We start from the raw sequence: 21,538 nt of genomic DNA on the forward strand, positions 1-21,538 counted from the left end.
AGACAGAACAGAAGATGGGTAGATAGATGAAGACAGAATACTCTTGCAGCCAGAGAGGGCATTTCACTGCTGGGTGGCACAGAGAAGGGAACTGGTCATACCACAGGAAACCTTGACCTTGGGAAGGCTGCTCCTTGAATGCTGATACAGCTTTGCCTTGGGCCCAAAGGAGCACTTCACAGGTGTCCCCAGGAATGGTGGGCCTGAGTGGATGGACCAGGCTAAGCTGTGCTGAGAATGGACAGTGATTATACCCACCCAGGCCTGGAATAAGGAAACAAAGCTGCCTTTGGAGGCTGGACAGACCTAAGAGGTAGCAAGGAGAGGCCCCTCCATCCATTAGCTGGGGCTCACATGGACTGCAGTGCTAAGAGGCTGCTTGGGGGGCTGTCAGTGGTGGGTTCAAGGCAGGCTGGGTGCTCATCTGGGGCAAACCTCCCTGTGGGCTCCAGGTGGGGGAGGGCCAAATAAGGGCCTCTGGCTAACACGCATGCTACCCGCACCTTGATCCATCCAGCAGGGAGTTCTGACACCAGCTCAGGGTTTGACCCAAATACACACCCTAGTTCTGTCACCTTCCACCTTTGCGACTTTGGCTGGAACCGACCGAACTCCCCTTCCCCGTCTCTGAGGAACTCTCAGAGCTGGGGCATTAGTTAGTCCGTGTTAGTCACTCAGTCGTGTCCAGCTCTTTGCGACCCTTTGGACTGTAGCCCGCCAGGCAAGAAAACCAGAGTGGACAAGAAAACTAAAATGTTCCTTCTCCAGGGAATCTTCCCAACTCAGGAATCCAACGGAGGTCTTCTGCACTGCAGGCAGTTTCTTTACCATCTGAGCCAACAGGGAAGCCTAGAGTTGTGGTGAGGGGTGAGATAAGGTTGTGAAAATGTTCTGCAAACCTCAACGCCCTGTCCCAGGGCCTTGCTGATGACCAACCACAAAGCCATGTCATCTTATTCCCCATAGCAGCCCTTTCAGGTAACTTACTGTGCCCATTTTCCAGGTGAAGAAACTGAGGCCCAGAGGTTAAAATGCCTTGCCTGAGGTTATAGAAGGGAATCAGATATAAGCTCACATCTGAAGTTTCCTCGATCACCTTATGCCTGATAGTCCCTCTTACTAGCCATCTTAGTCCCTTGGGGTCAAGTCCCAGGTCCTTGGCATAGCTCACCGGGTCTACTAGAGTTTCCGTCTCCTGCCCACAGCTCCCCAAGGCTGGTCTCCTCTTCAGCCCCCCTCAGGCCAGCCCCTCTGGGGGTGAAATCTGCCCCCTCCTGTTCCCCGCCCCCCCATCCATTACGGGCAATGCCTTTCCCACATCCACCCGCTGCCGACCTGGGGTCCAACACACGCCCACTCCATCCTGGAACTTTTCTCTGACCTACTGAGATAACATTCTCTCCAGCCACTGGGGTTTCTCAGGCTTGAGCGTGTACACTGGGAGCTGTCACCCCCTCGGGCTGTGAGCTCTGACAGCGAGAGAAGGCGCCTGGTGGAGCCATCACCCCCTGAACACCCGGATGAACCAGGAAAGTCCTTTCCCTGTTGTTCAAATGGAGTTGAGTTTCTTCTACTTCTATTGAAAGAATCCTCATCTTTTGAGCCCAAACTCAAAAGCTCTCTACTCCAGAGAGTTTTCTCGTGTCCAGTCCAGCCCCTACAGACCCCGCATGTCCCAGTTCTTTGCTCTGTTTTCCAGTGTTTCTTTCCTTCCCAAGACTCTGGCTCCTTGAGGGCAGGGACTTCACCCAGCTCGAGCAGCCTCAGACTCAACACAGTCCGTGATTTCTGGAGGAGCTGGCTTCAGAGATTTCCTGCCTGCATCCAAGCCCATCAGAGAATCAATAGCATGGATGGGAGGCAGGGCCCAGGGCTTGGCTTGGTGCTGCCAGCCCCTGGCCCACTCTGGACCTCCATCACCTCCACTGTGAAATGGAAATAACACCTGCCCAGCTGATCCTGCTGGCGGGGCCTTGTGATGAGTGATGAAAAGTTGACAAAGGAAGTGGATGTACTTTGGAAAGGGTGGGCGGTCTGTCTCTGTCTGTTGGTCTGTTGGTCAATAGACTGCTGCTCCCATGCCCTTGGGTCCCGCTCTCCTAGGAGCTGTAGGCTGGGAGTGACAGTGAGGAGAAAGCGAGGACCCGTGTCAGCCACAGAAAGACAGGGTTGCCAGTGGTCCTTGCCCTCCCCCGCCTGGCTGACACCAGGCCCTGCCCTGACCCAGGCTCCCGCTATGAGAAGGGAAATGGCTGGGGGAGGGGCTCCCTTACTGAAGAGTCTAGGTTGGTCACCCAAATGGGGTCACCCAGTGAGGGCAGGGTGGGCAGGAAGCCTGGTTTATGGGACCCGGAGACCAGGCAGCCTGTGCTGTCCAGAGGAAGCCCCCGAGACCAGAGAGGCTAGGGAACAGGTTTAAGGACACATACTAGGGTGGCATCTGAGTCCAGACCCCAAGCGTGCTTATGCGCTATTTCATCTCACCGAGAAGCACCTGGGGGCTTCCCTGACCTTCTCACAAGCTCCAAAGTCAAGGCTGGCAAGCGGCAGAGGCAGAATTTGGGCCGCGTCTGTCGGCATTCTCTTCCCAGGACACATACTGAAGCTGGATGGGGGGCCAGAGGCCTAGAAATAGACTGGGGTCAGCTGCGGGGGCGCCGTGTCCTCAGGCCCACGCATCCAAGGATTCCCACCGCCTGGAGCATGCAAGGCCCCCGCGTGGTGACATGGTGCTCCAGGCAGGCCAGCAGGCATTCACTGAGCACCTACTCTGTGCCAGGCCCTGTACGTGTGCGAGGGGCAGGGTGGCTGGGCACAGTCTGTCCTGGAGGAGTGCAAGGCCTGGTGGCCTCGGAGGGCCCAGGTTACCTCCAGCATCTCTTCCAAGGCTAGCCATCTATGATCACTGGTTTCATGAACACCTACTGTATGCGTGACCCTCTCCACTCTGGGAAAAACCGACAGGAGACGCCAAAGGCTTTTCCTCATCAGTGCCATCCCTCCTCCTCCCCAGACCTTCTCCCGTGAACGGAGGCTGAGCAGATGGACCAGTCTCCCCTGTGTCTAAGGTCTGTGGGGCCCACCCCCTGACACACTCTTGTCTATAGCCTCATCCATCCACCCCATCACCGATTCACACCTGGGACGCAGCTGAGGAAGCCTCACTCCACCCCAGGACCCCGCATAGCTCTCAAGAGCTTCCCTGGAAACCGAGTCACACAGGGCTCCTGCCAAAGATGGGCTCCAAGCCTGGGGAAACTTGCAGGCCTCCCTGGGGGTCAGAGAGGCTACACACACAGGCGACACACAGACACGTATATACACGTGAAACATCCGCTTCTCCCCCACCAGGCCCCGGCGATGGTAGAGCAGGGTGATGACCCAAGACACAGCCTGGCCCCGGGCCATCCGAAACTATTCACTGCACACATGTGGGCTGCAGGCCTACTGTGGGCCAGGCAGGGCTCCCCGGGATACGGCAGCGAACTCTGGTTGGTTTACACTCTAGAGGAGAAAGACAGACGGTCAACAGGAAAAGTAACAAAGGCGTGAATTGGACAGCAGCTAGGGACTGAATTACAGAGCAGCAGGGACTGATGAGGGCCATGGAAAACAGCTCTCCTGGGTGCTGGGTGGGCCTCAGGGGGGCAACGTGAAACAGGATGGTCAGGGCAGGCCTCCTTGGAGAGGTGAGATCTGAGCAAAAACGTGAAGGAGGTGAAGATGTGAGCCCTGTAGGTGTTCCAGGCGGAGGCAAAGCTGGAGGCTGGTGCGGCTGGAGCAGAGGACAGGGAGAGGAGGGGGATGAGGCCCGGGGCAGGGGGGACTAGAGGGCAGCGGGGAATGGGAGTCTTGGCTCCTTGCTTCCCAGGCCTTCCTGCCCAGCACTAACCCTGGCTCTCTGCACGCTTAACTCAACGGCAGTGTCCCCACGGCCCTGAGAGGCATCACGTCTCCCCTCCGTGGCCCGCGTTAAACCGCAGGGAGGAAACTGAGGCAGGCCGAGGGCGCGGAAGCCGGCAGCCAGGAGACCAAGCCAGGCCCAGCCCCCCGACGGCGGCCGACCCCCCCGCCCCTCCGGGCATCGGTCGCCCCTCCCGGCCCGCTCCGCGGGGGCGCCCCGGCCGGCCCGCCGTCGTGGGGGGTGGGGGCGGCGGCCCGCGTCACTCCCTTGCCCGCGAGTCGCTGCCTTTCCCCCATTAGTGCGGGGCCGCGGGCAGACCAAACCGCAGACCCAGATAAGAGCACAATCGAACCTGTTTTGCTCGCAGGCCGTCCTGGGGGCTGGGTGGGAAGTCGGGGAGGCCGCTGGCAGCGCCCCGGGCCTGCTATCAGCCCCTTTGAAATTTACCCACCTTATCAGGGCCGCGCTTTCCGAGCGGGGCAGAGGGGGGATCCGGGAGGCTGCCTTCCTTCCTCCGCTCGCTCTGCCCAGAGAAGGGGATGGGGGCATGTCCTGGAAGGGCCGCCCCCCACCAAGGACTCAGACCCCCGCCACCGCCCAGGCCGAAAGGTGCCCCTCCCGTCCTGCCCTGACCCCGCACCCCACGCCTGCAGCACCCACTCTCTCACCCCCTCCCCAGACGGGGGCACCTGTTGCACGCCGACCCCCGTCACACCCTCGGCAAATGTTTGTTTGCTGAGCACCTGCTGCCAGCGGAAGGAACACACCAACCTCACTCCCCCACGGAGCTGACCCTGGAGCTGGGGAGACAGTAAATAAACACAAATAAGTAGGTAAGAGAGTGTGTCCGCAGGTGATGACCCCTGCAGTGGGGCAGAAACGAAGCAAGGGTGTAGGATGGGGAGTGTTGGGCAATTATAAGTGTGTGTGTGAAAGGGGGTGAGGGGTCGGGGAGAGTCTGAGAAGGTGATGTTTGAGTCAAGACCGGAAGGCTTCCAACTCTCTCCCTGGGGTTAGAATCCCACAGGAGGGCAGAGCCAGGAAGAGGAGCGAGGTCAGCCAGTCCTCCGAGATCCCTTTTTACTGAGGCTCAGAGAGGGCGATGAAATGCCGAAGGTCACAGAGCACCGTGGCAGCAGGGCCAGCAGCAGTTTGAGCCCAGCCGGGACCTTTCTCCGCATTCCCGTGCTCCCTGGCCTGGGGCCGTGCCGGGGCCCTGGGCAGGACAGTAGGCCCCTGCCAGACAGTTTGGGGCTGAGCCTGGAGCCCTCTGACTCTGCCTTTTGTAGACCAGGGGCCCGCCGGGTGGAGTTTGAGCTGAGGGTCAGGGCTCGGCCCGGCGCGGGTGTATGTGGATGCCAACGTGGTGGGGACGGCCCAGTGCCCGGGGGCCTCTGGCTCCCTCGCCAGCCCTGCTCTCCACTGACCCTGGATGTCCAGGTCCACAATGGCCCGACCTGGAGGGTGAGTCCTTCCAGGAGGAGCCCCACTAGCCTCCGCGCTCCCTCAGGACACACACTCGTGCTCCTGGGGTGAAGGGTGAGTGGCCTGGAGGGAAGGAGGGGCGGCACGCAGACCACCCGCACAGCGCCCAGCCAGTCCAGGAGGGGCGGACCCCGGGGCCTGGCTGAGGCCCGACAGGCTCTAAGGAAACGGATGAGAAAGCGGAACTGAGGGGGCTCAGGGCCCTGGGGTGGTGGGGGCAGGGTCCAGAGACCCTCGGGCGCCATTTTTATGGTGCTGCAGAAGCATCTGGGAGGAGCAGAGTCTGGAAACCAAGTTTAAGTCCCAGCTCTGCTGCTGCTGGCTGTGAGACCTTGGGCAGGTCAGTTTCCCACCCAGCCTCTCGGTTTCTCTTCTCACTGAAAGGGGAGCGAGAATTTCTTCAAAGGGATGTTGTAAGGAGCAAACGAGAGAATGTGCGAGTGCCTGGCACTCAGCCCGGACCTGTCGACAGTGGAAGGTTCTCCCAGTGGGGACCTCAGTCTCTCTCACCTAGATGGTGGCCAGGGTTAGGGAGCATTGAGCAGGTGTCAAGCACTTGAGAGGCTGTCTTTAGGACCCTTGTTAATTGGATTGACCATAATCCTGAGTTTATGACCCACGCTCACCCTAGACCCTCTCGGTTATTAATCATGTAATGAACACAAGGACCCAACTGCTAACCCAGGGTCAAGGTTTTTACCAGCCATGCTACTGAATTATTCACGTATTTCTCACATTAATCCCCCTGTACTGAAATTTTTTTCAATTTTATATATTTATATTTTATTTTTGGCTGCTGTGCGTCTTCACTGCTGCGCACAGGCTTTCTCTAGCTGTGGTGAGTGGGGGCTGGTGTCCAGTTGGGACGCTCGGGCTCCTCACTGTGGCGGCTTCTCTTGCTGTGGAGCGTGGACTCCGGGGCACATGGGCTTCCGTGGCTGTGGCTCTTGGGCTCTGGGAGTGTGAGCGCAGTAGCTGTGGTGCAGCAGCTCAGTTGCCCCATGTCACAGGGGATCTTCCTAGACTAGGGACTGAACCCATGTCCCCTGCATTGACAGGCGGATTCTTAACCTCTGGACCACCAGGGAAGTCCCCCTCCCAGACGTTTGATCCCAACATGTCCCCATTTTACAGCTGAGGAAATGGAGGCACAACTGAGGATTCAGTACATCCTGTCCACTGATGCTGGAGATTCGTTGGATACATTTTTCCAGTTGACTTCCTGTTCTGGGCTCCAGAGCCCCTGATGACTAGTCTCCCCATGACCCCCACCCCACCCCTGCCACGTTCTGTAGTTCAGCTCAGGGGGTTACAGCCATGGGCTCAGCCCCCAGCTCCCTGCAGAGCCCCACCTCTGATGTCTGGGGAAGCCCCATGCTCTCTGCGGGCCTCTTCTCCCCTCCCCCCACCCCCTGCGAGCCCCCTCTAGCCCAGCTTGGTGATGCAAGAGCCTGGTGCTCCCCAGCCATTCTCTGATCCTCCTTCTGGGAGCCCAAGAATAAATGAAGGAAATGAACAAGTGAATGAATGAATGAAGATGCTAAAAGGGGCAAAGGGATATGGAGGGAAAAACACACAACATTTCTGAGAGCGCAGGGGGAGGGGTGGGAGGAGCCTGAGGCAGGACTCGGCCTTGAAAGATGCCCCTTTGCCAGCTGCTGCACTCAGGGAGCCCCTGAGTGTGGATCTGACCCTCAGATCCTGCTGCCCAGGCCTTGACCTGAGTCCTGCCCCTCCCCCATGGTGACTTCCCAGATACAGTGGCAGCTGCAGAGTTCCCAGAACCATCCTAAGCTGATACAGCTGAAGCTGCTCCAGGGGCTGGGACTGTGGGTGGCACACCCCTGCCGGGCAGCCGCACCACCAGGCAGGAAGTGCTCGGGGCCCTCGCCTGCTGCCAGGAATGGCCAGCAACTTGACGTAGGGTTGGGAGGGTCTGGGGTCCTGGGCAGAGTCAGGGTCAGGTTAAGGTCCTGAGGCCTAACCTCTCTCAGCAGAGTTCAGACACAATGCTGGGGAAGCAACCTTCTTCCATACACACGTGGGTCTTGACCTGTGAGGGGAGCTGGTCACTCTTGAGAATCTACTTGAGAATACACACACAATTCCAGGGGCTCACAGACCCCCTGCAGCCTCCCCATGAACCCCAAATTAAGAGGCCCCATCCTTCTAGGAACAGAGTTGCCATATGACCCAACAATCCCACTCCTGGGTATATATGCCAAGAAAACTAATTCAAAAAGACACCTGCACCCTTATGTTCACTGCAGCACTAATTACAATAGCCAAGACACGGAAGCAACCCAAACATGCATCGACAGATGAATGGATGAAGAAGATGTGTATACGCAGTGGAATATTGCTCACCATGTCCTGTCCTATGAGCTCAGTCACGTCTGACTCTTTGCAACCCCATGGACTGTAGCCTGCCAGGCTTCTCCGTCTATGGAATCCACCAGGCAAGAATACTGGCGTGTGTTGCCATTTTCTTTTCCATTTACTCACCATAGAAAGAATGAAATAATGCCATCTGCAACGACATGGCTGGACCTAGAGATGATCATACCGAGTGAAGGAAATCAGAAAGAGGAAGATAAACCTATAATACCACTTGTATGCAGAATCTACAATAGGTAGCAAATGACCTTATTTATGGAACAGAAACAGCCTCACAGGCATGAACTGTGAGTTCTGTGGTAATTTCCGGTAACAAAAGACCAAAGAGGGTGTGGGAGGGACAAAGTAGGAGTTTTGGATTAGAAGATCTAAACTACTACGTATAAAACAGATACAGCAAGGCCCTACTGCATAGCACAGGGGACTGTGGCCGCTATCCTGTAATAAGCCATAATGGAAAGAATATGAAAAAGAACACATATATGTAAACTGAATCACGCTGCTGTATACCGGAAACTAACACGACGTCATAAATCAACTATACTTATGAAGAGTCTCAGCCCTGGACTGTGGGTAATGTGTGGGCAGGACTGTTCATCTCCAGCTCCCAACAAGACATCTGGTATGCAGTAGGTGCTTAACATGTGCTTATTTCCACAGATCACCAGATGATATGGACTTGGCTGAGAGAAAGGGCAGCTGCAACAGGGCTGATCAGAGGATTAGATTGGGGAAGGGAACGGAGGGTGAGGCGGGTGTCCCTGGGCCGCTTATGGCCCCCGTGGCCCCCTACTGCCCTCAGAGCAAGTGTGTGGGGGTCTCTGGGGCCCCGGAGGCTCCACGTGGTCCTGTCCCCTAGCGCCCACGATGCTTCAGCTCACAGGCACAGTGGCTGCTTCAGCTTCAAGAGCCGTGGGACGCTGTCCCCAAACACTGTGACTTGTTCCAACACCTGCTGAGCACCAGAGCAGGAAGTGGCAGCCCACTCCAGTGCTCTTGCCTGGAGAATCCTGTGGACGGAGGGGCCTGGTGGGCTGCAGTCTATGGGGTCACACAGAGTCAGACACGACTAAGCACACAACACACACACGGAGCACCGGTTGCACGTCACGCTGTTCCAGACACTAGTGACCAACAGCGAGTGCAACAGGCCCTGCGCTCGGGGGCTGACAGACTTGCTTCCAGACTTCTCCACGTGCCCTCATGCTGACTCACTGAATCCAGCACGGGCATCAGCTCCCCTGAGAAGCTTCCCCGATCCTGCCAGTGTCGGGGGCTCTGGGATCGGCCCTGGGAGAAGTCCTGCTTCTCGTCTCCCGCCCTGAGCAGGGAGTTCATAGAGACAGAAGCTGTGTCAGATTTTCTAGGCCTCCTTGGCCTCGAGTGCAGTGTCTAGCAAAAAGCTATGCACGGAATAAAGGGATTGATGGATGGATGGAAAGATGGACCGAGGGGCAGCTGGGGGCACCAGCCAGGGAGTGGGAAGGAAATGGCGCGGGGCTGAGGGAGGCCTGGGAACGTCCCTGGGGAGGGCAGAGGGTGTGGGGAGGGTGGAAGGGAGGCTCCCTCCTCCTGGTTGAGGCCTGATTTCCTTGGAAACAATGGCCGCAGGTGCGGGGAGGAGGGTCAGGGGAGGGCTGACGGAGAGTAGCATTTGCTTCCTGGTCCGGGGTTTCCAGTCGAGAACTTTGAGCTCTTACCTCCCTGGGTTGTGACCTCTGTGTCACCAGGTCCAGGAGGGCCCGAGACATGGCCCAGTCTGTGCTCAGACCCCAAGACAGGCCCAGAGAATCGGGGGTCCCCCAGCCTGAGGCCCCCTAGCTGTCAGGGCTCGGTTCCTGGTCTCCGCTGTCTTCATTCTTGGGCAAAGCCTGCCTGACTCTGCTGAGCCAAGGAGGGCACTCCCCTGGGGGTTCCTCCCTCCTGATGGAGAGGGCAAGCCAGCCCTGCCTCGGTGGGCGCCCCCCGGGTCAGAGGGGAGCAGGGGCCTGCCCACCCCCGGGGCACGGAGGGCAGTGGGAACTGGAAAGAGGGCTGGTCGGAGGGGTCTATCCCCTCCCACTGCCCCAGCCTGGGCCACCTCGCTGCTCCTGCACCGCCAACACTGCCCCCTCCTCTGGCGTCTCTCCGGAAGAGGGGAGAGGAGAAGGGTAGACGGGGCTGAAGAGGGGCCCTGCCTTCACGGGTGTGAGGGCAGAAACAGTGGGAGCAGGGTTCTGGGGACCGTGCCTCCACTCCCCAGAATGACGGACGTCAAAGCCGGAAGGAAGGAACCTCCGGCTGAACTAGCCTAATGGTTCGTTTTACAGGGGGTGAAGCAGAGGCCCAGAGAGGGAAGGGACTTACTCAGGGTCCCACAGCACTACCTGAACTATTTTCTCGGTGCTCCATACAGGCACCCTTCCAAGCACTGGACACAAATTAACTCCTTCCAGCAACCCTACGGGGACCGGTGCACTATTATAATCTGTATTTTACAGATGGAGAACATGAGGCACAGAGAAACTTAGGAAGCTGCCTCAGGTCACTGAGCTTGTGAGTGGCAGGGCTAAGCTGCAGGCCGTCAGCCTGACTCAGGCACAGCCCCGCACTTTGTCACCTCTTGCTAAAGTTACCAAGCGGGAGTCTTCGTCCCTCCTCAGCTCCGCCTGCTGTGTGGCTTCAATCCCTGTCGTAGTCTCTGTGCCTGTGACTAACAAACACAGTAATGTCACTTATTGCACTTGCGGAAGATCTCGGTGGCGCAGGCAATGGGAACGATGCCTTTTCTACATAGTGTCATTTAATTATCATCACCCGATGGGGTAGGTGTCACACCTCCATCTGAAGATGAGAAAACCGAGGCAGAGAGGTTACTTAACCCAGGGACACACATCTAGTAAGAAACAGCCAGCATGCAAAGCCAGTCAAGCCCAGCATCTGATCACTGGTTCCTCTGGCCTGTACACGGGCTGGGATATTCAAGGGGTCCCAGAGTCAGTCAGCCCCCTGGAGGTCATTCTGCCCAGACCCTCCCTCCACATTAGTGGACATCTTGCCACGTGCACCCTTTGCTGGGCTCGGCAGCTTCGGGGCCCCCAGAAGCCACCCTACCCCCAACTGGTGACCCTTGCCCCCTTTGGCCACCGGATGCTGCTTCTGCGTCACGTCGGGGAAGCTAGGATCCCCGCGCCCTGCCTTGGACGCAATTGGCAGCAGCTGCAGGAAGCGGACTCGCCCAGCATCTCAGGTGTCACACAGGAACACTCACCCTGAGTCCAGGCTCACCCCCTTGCTCCCTGCACCGCCAGCCCCCCCACCATGCTCCCTCACCACTTCTTACTCAGCCCTAACTGTGTGCCCAGCTGAGCGCCATGCCCTTGGGGAACCCAGGCCGGCAGCCCAGACGGGCAGACAGGAAGGATTCGGGTGGGGGGGTGGGGGGGTGGGGGAGGTTGGAGGGCGGGGCTGGGACTCAGGCGAGGACTTGGAGAGGAGTGGGGGATGGTGTGGAACTTTCCCAGGGCCCCCTGAGCTCTGCTCTCCTGCATGAGCAGATGCGTGAGTGACGAGTGACGGGGTAAAGAAGAGCGTTGTGAGCTTAGGCGAGTCCGCCCACCTCCCGGGGCCTCAGCACAGACGTGTGTGTGTGTGCGCACACGCATGTGTGCGTGCGTGCCTGTGTACCTTGTGTGTGTGTGTACTGTGTGTGTGTGTACCGTGTATGTGTGTAGGGGATCACCTCTGTGTGTGTGTGTGTGTGTGTGTGCGCGTGTGTAGGGTGTCTGTGTGTGTGTGTGTGTGTGCTGTGTATGTAGAGGTCACCTGTGTGTGTGTATGTAGAGGTCACCTGTGTGTGTGTGTGTGGGGGGGGTCGTGTGTGTGTGCACGTGTAGGGTGTGTGTGTGTGTACTGTGTGTGTGTGTAGGGGGTCACCTGTGTGTGTGTGGGGGGTGTGTGCTGTGTGTGTGTAGGGGTCGTGTGTGTGTGCACGTGTAGGGAGTGTGTGTGTAGGGGTCGTGTGTGTGTGCACGTGTAGGGGGTGTGTGTGTAGGGTGTGTACCGTGTGTGCATGTGTGTGTGCACACACGTGTGTGTGTTTGTAGGGGGTCACCTGATGGGCACCCACAACTATCTTTTGCGCAGTCCTCATCTTACCCCCATTTTAGAGATAAACAAACTGAGGCGACCTGCTCATAGCTGGGCAGTAGCAGAGCTGTTTAGAGCAAGGGTTTACCTAACCAGGCGTCTTAGAGCATTTGAGGTAGGTGTGGGTGGGAAGCCTGGGGCAGGGGGCTCGAGATCTGGCTGGAGTCCCGCCTCTGTCTGACTTGCTGTGCGGCCTCCACAAGTTCCTTTCCCTCTCTGGGCCCCAGCCTGGTCTTCCGAAAGCTGACTAGGTCCCTGTGGGCCCTCCTAGCGCTGTGCTGTGCTAAGTCGCCTCAGTCGTGTCCGGCTCTTTGGCACCCCATGGACTGTAGCCTGCCAGGCTCCTCTGTCCGTGGGGATTCTCCAGCGAGAATCCTGGAGTAGGCTGCCATGCCCTCCTCCAGGGGATCTTCCCAACCCAGGGATCGAACCCAGGTCTCTAACGTCTCCTGCCTTGGCAGGTGGGTTCTTTACCACCAGAGCCACCTGGGGGCCCTCCTTGTACCTGCACGCAGTCCCCCACTATTGTGGGAGGGCACCCCCGGGCCCCCTCCCCTCCCGTGTCAGCGTCCTCAGCAACACTCACGATGACCAGCAGGCTCTTCACACACGTCGTCTCATCTCCACACACCCCTGAGAGGAAGTTCTTATTTCCTGTTTACAGATGAGGAGTCTGAGACCCAGAGAAGGCAAGGGGGCAGCCAAGGGGAGGTGAGTGGGCAGAATGAGGGGCCCAGATCTCCACGCCTCCCAGAGTAGGTGGCCACCTGGCCCGGCAGAGTCCACCACTGACTTGGCCTCCGACCACCAGGTCTTCACTCACCTGCATGGTGGCCATGCACGCCTGGGGCCGACTTCCCACGGCTCAGCTGTTCCACACGCAGGGGCTGGTGGCGGGCATCAGAGTGAGCCCTCTGCGAGCAGGTGGAGGAGAAAATTAAGCCTGAGACCAGGCATAGACCCTGTAGGTCCCCAGCAGTTTACGCGTTTGACGTTCAAGCTGGACATGGACCCTATGAGATGGGCACTTCTACCATCAAGCCCATTTTACAGATCAGGTAACTGAGAGAGAGGGGAGGCCACGCTACCTCCTGGTAACACAGCAGCAAGTGCGGAGTGACGGCTGCACCCTGGCAGCCTGGCCCGGAAACCACTGTGCTCCAACCCTCCCAGCACCCAGGAAACAAAGAAAAACAATAGCGGACAGGAGATCTGTAATTGAGGATTTCACTGTACAGGACAAACTCTCTGTGCCCGAGGGAAGCTGAGCAGGGAGGTGATCAACGTTTCAGAGAAGGAAGCCTGAGTCCCAGTGACCAAGAGGTTGGGAAGGGTGGGTCGGGGTTGAGGCACTGGTCTCCCCATATAGGTGCCTGATCCATTTGAGATACCGGGGGCCCCACCCTAGCCCACCTCCCTATCCCCACACCAACCCTGCCCCTCCCATTGCACAGATGTGAAAACTGAGGCCTGAGCTCTGTCCAGCAGGACCCTCTGGGGGTATCAAGCCGAAGGGAGGAGTTCCTGGGGGGCCAGATGGAGGGGACATGGGCCTTCCTTGCCTGGCCTGGGACCTATACCTCTCCAAGCTTCCAGTCTCTGCCCATCCACGGCAGGCCTACCCTTCCCCCATTCCGAACTGCCACGGGCAACACGAGGGGCCAAGGCTGTCCTTCAATAGATGCCTTCTGAAGCACCCGTCAGCCTCCAGAACCCGCCCAGGGAGAGGGCCACTTCACCGATGGAGGAACTAGAGTTCAGAGAGCATCAGTGAAGTGCCCGAGGTCACACAGCAGAGCGGAAGTGGGTCTCTCTTGAGAAGGGGAAGGAGCTGAGGACAGGAGGAAGGAGGATGCAGAGGAGATAGGGGAGGGGGCGGTCTCAGGGGTCCTCCTCCTTACACTTCCCTGCCCTGGCCTCAGCCTTCCAGGTTGGCTTTCCCTCCCCTTTCTTAGAAAAAAAAAAACACAAAAAACAAAAAAAAAACAGTGGGCAGCTGGCCCTGAGTAGCTGCCCTCCCCTGGGGCAGGGATGAAGCGTCTTCCTGGTGAGGCTCCGTGGGGTGTGGCCTCTTGGGAGGGGCCGGGAAGGGCTGTTTGTTCCTGAGCAGCCCAGGTTCGGGATAGCTTTATGGTACCATCTGGACAATGTGGCTTGGGCGGGCCTCGCTGGCCACAGGCCAGGGAGGGGAGGGGGCACCAGGGCACACTGAGGAGCTGCCCCCCAGCTGTTGCCTGGCCCCACGAGGAGGGTGGGGGCCTCAGGTGGCATGAGCTGGGCACTGTCTGCAGATCTTGTGAATCAGGAACTAGCCCCATTTCACGGGCGGGGGACACTGAGGCCCAGCGGATCACTGAGCTGCCCCAAATCACACCTGGCCGGGTGTAAGTGACACGGAGCCCATGTCTCACCCATCCACCCGCCTCTCAGCACCGCCACAGGAGTGCTGGGTGTCAAGGGCAGGCCTGGAACCAGAGGACGCGGCCCAGATGCCCTGAAGCCTTGGGCCAGGCTCTCCACCTCCACAGCGTTCCCTTTGCTGTACCGTCAAATGGAGACACCTTCTGGGCCAACTGGTGGGAGAAATGGGTGACAGTATTTGTGCATGAGGACAGCAGTCCCCGGGATGAACGTTGGTCTCCAGGGGCTGACCCCACAGGGTAGAGCCCGACCTCGGCATCTAAGACCCTTGCCAGCAGAGTGTAGCTCAGGCCCTTCCACCTCCATCCTTGCCCCTTTCCCTCTGCGAAGTTTGGGCAAGTCCATCTCCTCTCTGAGCCTCAGTGTTTCTCCTGCATCAGATGGAGGTGGAGGGGGTAGATAACATTCTCGCAGGGGGTCCATGAAGGCTCCAAGGAGCCCCTGTGGGAGAAAAGACATCATAAACATAGTGTCTTTATTTGAGGGGGCTCCAAAATCACTGCAGATGGTGACTGCAGCCATGAAATTAAAAGACGCTTACTCCTTGGAAGGAAAGTTATGACCAACCTAGATAGCATATTCAAAAGCAGAGACATTACTTTGCCAACAAAGGTCCATTGAGTCAAGGCTATGGTTTTCCAGTGGTCATGTATGGATGTGAGAGCTGGACTGTAAAGAAAGCTGAGCACCGAAGAACTGATGCTTTTGAACTGTGGTGTTGGAGAAGACTCTTGAGAGTCCCTTGGACTGCAAGGAGATCCAAGCAGTCCATTCTAAAGGAGATCGGTCCTGGGTGTTCATTGGAAGGACCGATGATGAGGCTGAAACTCCAATACTCTGGTCACGTGATGCGAAGAGCTGACTCATTGGAAAAGACCCTGATGCTGGGAAAGACTGAGGGCAAGAGGAGAAGGGGACAACAGAAGATGAGATGGTTGGATGGCATCACCAACTCGATGGACATGAGTTTGGGTAGACTCCAGGAGTTGGTGATGGATAGGGAGGCCGGGCGTGTTGCAGTTCATGGGGTCACCAAGAGTTGGACACGACTGAGCGACTAAACTGAACTGAAACAGTGTCCTGTGACTCAATAACGGCATCGCCCCTAAGCGGGGTCTGCCCTTAGCTCCTTAGTGAGAAGTTTATTCCATCTTCCTAAGGGCCTCAGAGATGTAATGTGAGAGACAAGGTCAGGGGCAGCAGGGTTTTCAGGAAGGGACTTGGGGAGCCAGCTGGGTCTCCTTCCTCCCCCAGCACCCTGAGGTCGCTCTTTCTAGGGAGAAGAGCGCTCCGGGCCCAGCATCTCTGCCCGCAGTGCTGAAAGTCGCTTCTCTTACATGGCTGGTTTGGGGGTAGGCTGGCTCCATGCAAGCCTGCTGGGCTGCCAGGAGGTCTGCCTGGTATGCGAGGGTCTGGGGCCTCCTGGAGTCCATTCAGCCACACATCTAAGACCCGGTCTGCTAGGGAGGGCCACTCAGGGGAACCTACGGGGACCATGGCCTTGGACTTTCAGCATTCACTAGGTGTCTGGATCCAGCAGCGTTTTTGTGTGTGTGTGTGTTTTAATTTTACTTATTTAATTTTTGGGCTGCCCTGGGTCTTCATTGCTGTGTGCAGGCTTTCTCTAGTTGTGGCGTGAGGGCTTCTCATTGTGGTGGCCTCTCTTGTTGCAGAGCGCAGGCTCAGAGCTCATGGGCTTCATTCAGCAGCTTCTCCCAGGCATGCAGAAACTTCCCAGACCAGGGATGGAACCCACGTCCCCTGCACTGGCAGGAGGAATCTCAATCACTGGGCACCAGGGAAGCTCTCCACTAGCTTTTCTAAACAGCTCTGGTACCGCGCAGGACACCTCCCCTCCACACACACTCCCTCGTGAGATTTTTTGGTCTCATCTCCAGGCTTGGGCCAGGCCCCCTGGGCTGAGAGTCCCAGCACCTGACACCTGCCCTGGGGCTCTTCATCTGGAGCCGTGTTCATCCCCTGCTCCTCAAGGGTCTACAGCCTTTGGAATTGGGGCCACTTTCCTGAGGGCTTCCTTCAACACACTCACTAAGTGCGTGCCTGACGCTCCCGACCACCTGCTTAATCTCTATCTATCCCCTTTCTCTGGTTTATCTTCTCAGTACTTAGGGCAGTCTGAACTGATCTTTTTTTAAGTAATTAATTGATGTATTTTGAGTGCGCTGGGTCTTAGTTGCAGCATGCAGACTCAGCTGCGTGGCATGCGGGATCTAGTTCCCCAACCAGGGGTTGAACCCAGGCCCCCTGCATTGGAAGCGTGGAGTCTTACCCACTGGACCACCAGGGAAGTCCCTGAACCGACCTTCGTTAGGTTTTGGTCTGTATGATGACCGTCTCTCTCCCTCAGAATGTCAGCTCCTTGGAGGCTGGGACTGGCCTGGCTTATCCACTGCTCTGACCCCTGTCGAGCAGGGGGTGGGGAGGCCTCGCCTCTTCCTCTTGATGGATGCCAGGGCTGGTATTCTGTGTTCTGAGAATTAACTCCACCCTCCCCCTTTCACTTGAGCGACCCCCAGGAGCGTTCTGTTGTGACAAACCCAGTAAGTTCAGAAAATGTACTGTGTGCTCCTTACCAGAGAACAGATGACTGCGGGGTAAGGATGGAAGACTTCACAGAAGAGGCAAGAGCAGTTTGTATGTGTGCGTGTATTTGGCTGTGCTGGGTCTCATCTGCGGCACTCGGGAGCTTCGATCAGGGTTGCAGCATGCAGGATCTTCACTTGCAGAATGCTGTTAGTTGGCATGTGGGATGTAGTTCTCTGATCAGAGATTGAACCCAGGCCCCCTGCCTTGGGAGTGTGGAGTCTTAGCCACTGGACCACCAGGGAAGTCCCAGCACAAGGTTTTTCAAGGAAGAGATGGACAAGTTCAGGGCGTTTACAGAGAAGAAATTGTTAACTGTCTCCCCAGGATCCATTCTCTCCTTTCTTACTAACGGAATCCCAATTACCTTGGATGAAATCACACCAGCATTACTTGGAGACAGAAGGAAGTTAACCAAATTCTGGCCAGCAGGATATAAATTAAGTTCTTGGGTAGGAATTCCAGGACAGTTCCTTTAAAAGGGGACTGAGTCCATCTTTCTTCCTTTCTGCCTGGAACTGGAATGTGATAGCTGGAGCTGTGGTGGCTACGCTCTGCCAGTAAGATGGCCTTGAGGCTAGAAGCCAGCCCTGTCGTTAGCCTCAGGCTTTCCTCCTACGGAGAGGGAATAAATCCCTATCTTGTTCAAGCCACTGCCATTCAGGTCTGTTACTCAGAGCTAGCCGCAACTCCTAAATGACTCAATAGGGCCTGTCAGAGTCTCCTTCTGTGCCATTTCCTGCTTTGTCTAGATGGTCTTGGGTTAGCAGTTCCCTTAAGGACTTTGCGAAGCTAAGGGTGTTGAAGGAAGGGAGAACAGGGCCAAGACATGAAGCCAACCTTGGGAGGTGGTCAGGGGGTCCCCAGGAGAGAGATCCTCCAGAGACAAGCCAGGCCCGGGAGTGTCCAGGGAGGGTGGAGTCTGGAGGGACCCCAGACACATCCACTGTTGCCTTCAACAATAAATATGCAAATAACCCTATGGCGTATGTTTGGGACATGACACCCAGGCGCACAAATCCCCAGTAGCTCCACCCCATTCAGCCAAACACACAAAGCCAGTGTTTGGAAATGCTGTAATATCCGGAACTGTGCCAGCGGCCCCCTGACTGCCACCCCTGGCCCCTGCATCTACGGTGTCTGGTCCCGGACCAGAGTCTGTGGCCAGCCCTGGACTTGGGTGGGCAGAGATGCCCCTCTGCTGGTTAGGGCAGGTCCGTGAGGACGGAGTGTGCAGGCGGACAGGGCAGCTCGTTGTCTAGGCCTCGCCTCTTGTGGGTGAAGAGACGGAGCCCAGAGAGGAAGAGTTGGCCCTGATGGGCGAGGGGTTCAGATGCCAGTCTGCACTTCACAGGACCCACAACTGGCATCTAAAAGGGGGCCATTATTTTCCTTTGTTTTGGCCATTCTCCTTGCCTGGAATGCTCTTCCAGATAGCTGCAAAGCTGCTTCGTATCCTTCCTTAAACCTCACCTTCTCCATGGGGACCGCCTATTTAAAGCTGCACTTCAGGATCTCCCTGGTGGTCCAGTGGTTTAGGACTGTCCTTCCACTGCAGGGGGACACAGGTTCAATCCCTGGTCAGCGAACTTAAGATGCTGTGTGCTGCATGGTATAGCCAAAAAAAAAAAAAGAAGTTGCATTCCCCTCTCTTACCCCATCCTGTCCTGCTTCTCCCTTTCTCCTACCCCAAACGCCATATATTTCACTGTCAGCTCCGTGATGCAGGCATATTCTGTTGGTTTCACTGATGCATCCTCAGTACCTAGGACAGGGCTGGGCACCGGGTAGGTAAGTACTCACTACGTACCTATTCACAGAATGAATGAATGAATATCAAGCTTTGCCACGAGTGCTCCTTTGATGGAAGGCACGAAGAAAGTGCTCAGGTGGTTTCTTTTGGGGCAGAAGTGTCTTCAAATGCATCTCCCGCCCCATGGATACACGGTGCCCCAGGGCAGGAGCAGCAGCTCTGAGCTGAGTTCACCAATCCCTTGATCCTTCCTGAGCCAAGCTGTGCCCTTTTAAGGGCAGATTGAAAGCAAAGCTTAAATTGTCTCTACTGCTTTCCTCGTGGAAAAAACAAAATAGGTTCGTCCACCCCTCTTACGACCACAGCCCTCTATCAGGGAGGTGTGCACTGTGTAAGAACAGCCATCTATATGGTGTGGTGGTCTGAAGTCAGAGCCTCCAGTCTGGCCACTGCTTAGTATGCGGCCAGAAGCCTTAGCCTCAGTCTTCTCATCTCTTAAATGGGAATAATAACGACACTCACTGCACCAGGACGTTGGCTTCTCTTGTGTGGGCTGTTGACAAGGCACACCTGTGAGCCTCCTGGGGGAGTGGACACGGTCTAGATCTTGAGTGAGATGACAGTTACGACTCGTGCGCTTAAGAAAGAGTTCACTGGACTTCCCCTGGTGGTCCAGTGGTACAGAATCGTCTTGCAATGCAGGGGACATGCGTTTACGATCCCTGGTCTGGGAAGATCCCTTGGAGCCCAAGAACTGCAGCTACCGTGCCTGTGTGCCAGAACTGCTGCAGCCCGAGTGCCTGAAGACCTGTGCTCCACAGCAAGAGAGGCCACCGCAAGGCAGCCCGTGCACAGCAACGGAAATCCGGTGCAGCCAAACAGTTAAAGTGAAAAAAAAAAAAAAAAAAAAGAGTTCATCAAGTCAAACCCATCGAGTTTCATGTTCTTCTTACTGTGTGTACGGTATACATCAATGACAAGGGAAAAACAGTGCTGCGGAAGTTTGTTGTGAGGATGGAATAGAACTTCAAGCATGCCTGACTTGGAGCGAAAACATAAAAACCATCAACTATTATTAAGGATGAGTGTGGGAAACAGGTGTGAACTTTGGTGTGGGCACATGCTGGTGTGAGAGGGCGTGACCCCGAGGGTGTGTCTCTGTGTGAACTAAGGTCGTGTCCCTGCACCTGTGTCAGTACACGGAGGGCACAGACGTTGTGTGAAGACACCTTCCCGCGTGAGTGGTGCGCAGGACTGCACATGTACGTTGGATCGCATGCTGCAAGTGCAGGCATGCGTGCGCAGCTGCGCAGACGGCTCTGCTCCTCTGAACCCGTGTTCCACACAGGACAGAGCTTGAATGCTGAGCCGAGGGCACTGGGACTCAGCTGAGCTCTTCACCCTGGGTGAGGTGGCGGCTGGCTGGCACAGGGGCTGCTCCCCCATGCCCACCCCACCCAGAGGGAGGTGGGAGACGGAAGGCCTGACTAAGAGCTCCTGGCGCCCACTCCCTTCCCTCAGCTGGAACTTCTCAAAGATGCAAATTCCACTTTGGTCCATGCAAATGAATCCCCAGAGCCAAGGCTGCCTCCCCTGGGGCCCAACCACCATCACCATGGCTGGCCTCACTGGACCCCCCAAGCCTGGATGCCTGGCTTGGGGATCAGAGCCAGCTGGAGTCACTTCCTGCTTCCCAACCTCAGATTCTCTCTCTTCCCCGGGGAACCTTGGCTCCCCTGCTGGCTCAGGTGTCCTGGAGGTAGCCAGGGCGGGGTAGCCAGGGGCCCCTGGGGAGAGAAGGCCCCTTTTCGCTGGGCCCTTTCCGGTCTCACCTTTGGGGATACACTGAATGGTCACTATTCCCAACCCAAGGCACTGGAGGGAGGGCTGGCTCCCTTAGATCCTCCTGCGCGGGCTCCTCTCACAGGACACTCAGCCTACCCCACACCCCACCGGGCCCACTTTGCCCGTCTATGTTCCGTCTCCCACTCAGGGATGTGTCTTCATCAGCCCTGGAGGACCCACATCTGGGAGCCTGGCAGAGGCTCAACACACACACACACACACACAGCCATCTTGACCTCTTCATCAGCCCTGGAGGACCCACATCTGGGAGCCTGGCAGAGGCTCAACACACACACACACACACAGCCATCTTGACCTCTTCATCAGCCCTGGAGGACCCACATCTGGGAGCCTGGCAGAGGCTCAACACACACACAGACACACAGACACACAGACACACAGACACACAGAGCCATCTTGACCTATCTTGGTAACCACTGCCCCAGCCCCAAGCCCATCCCCTCGTGGTTCCTGGTTAAAGCATGCTCAACTGCCAGGAAGCCAGGATGTGGGGAGAGAGCGAGCTAAGTGAAGACAAGCGTGCAAGCGCTGGAGATGCCCAGGGGGTCTGGGTGAGTTTGACAGCAGGAGATGCCACGAGGGTCGGGTGCCAATGCCATCTTGGTGCCCACTTGTGGCCTGGCCTGCGCCCCTGGCCCCGATACAGGTCCTTGCAGGCACCTGGAAGCAAACGTGTGAGCCTCAGTGCTCCGCCCTTGGAAGTGGTAAACCGCAGCGGCCGAACCAGTTCCCACAGGCTTCTGGGCTGTCGTTCTCAACCTCGAGCGCACCTGTGACTCGCTGACCCCTCTCCAGGAGCCCCTCCGTCTGGGGTCTGCGCTGGACTAAGCAGCCACCTCCAGAAGTCAGGCCAGTCCCACACGAGGCAGTGTCTCCTACACATGCGGTCGTTTCCTCACTCAACACGCGTGCTGAGAGCCCCTGAGGACCGCCTCCTCCCCCTCGAGTTTGTTCTTAGAGGGAGCTGGACCCGCTTCCGG

Source organism: Ovis aries, chromosome 20 (genome assembly GCF_016772045.2).
Source record: "Ovis aries strain OAR_USU_Benz2616 breed Rambouillet chromosome 20, ARS-UI_Ramb_v3.0, whole genome shotgun sequence".
Classification (NCBI taxonomy): Eukaryota; Metazoa; Chordata; class Mammalia; order Artiodactyla; family Bovidae; genus Ovis; species Ovis aries.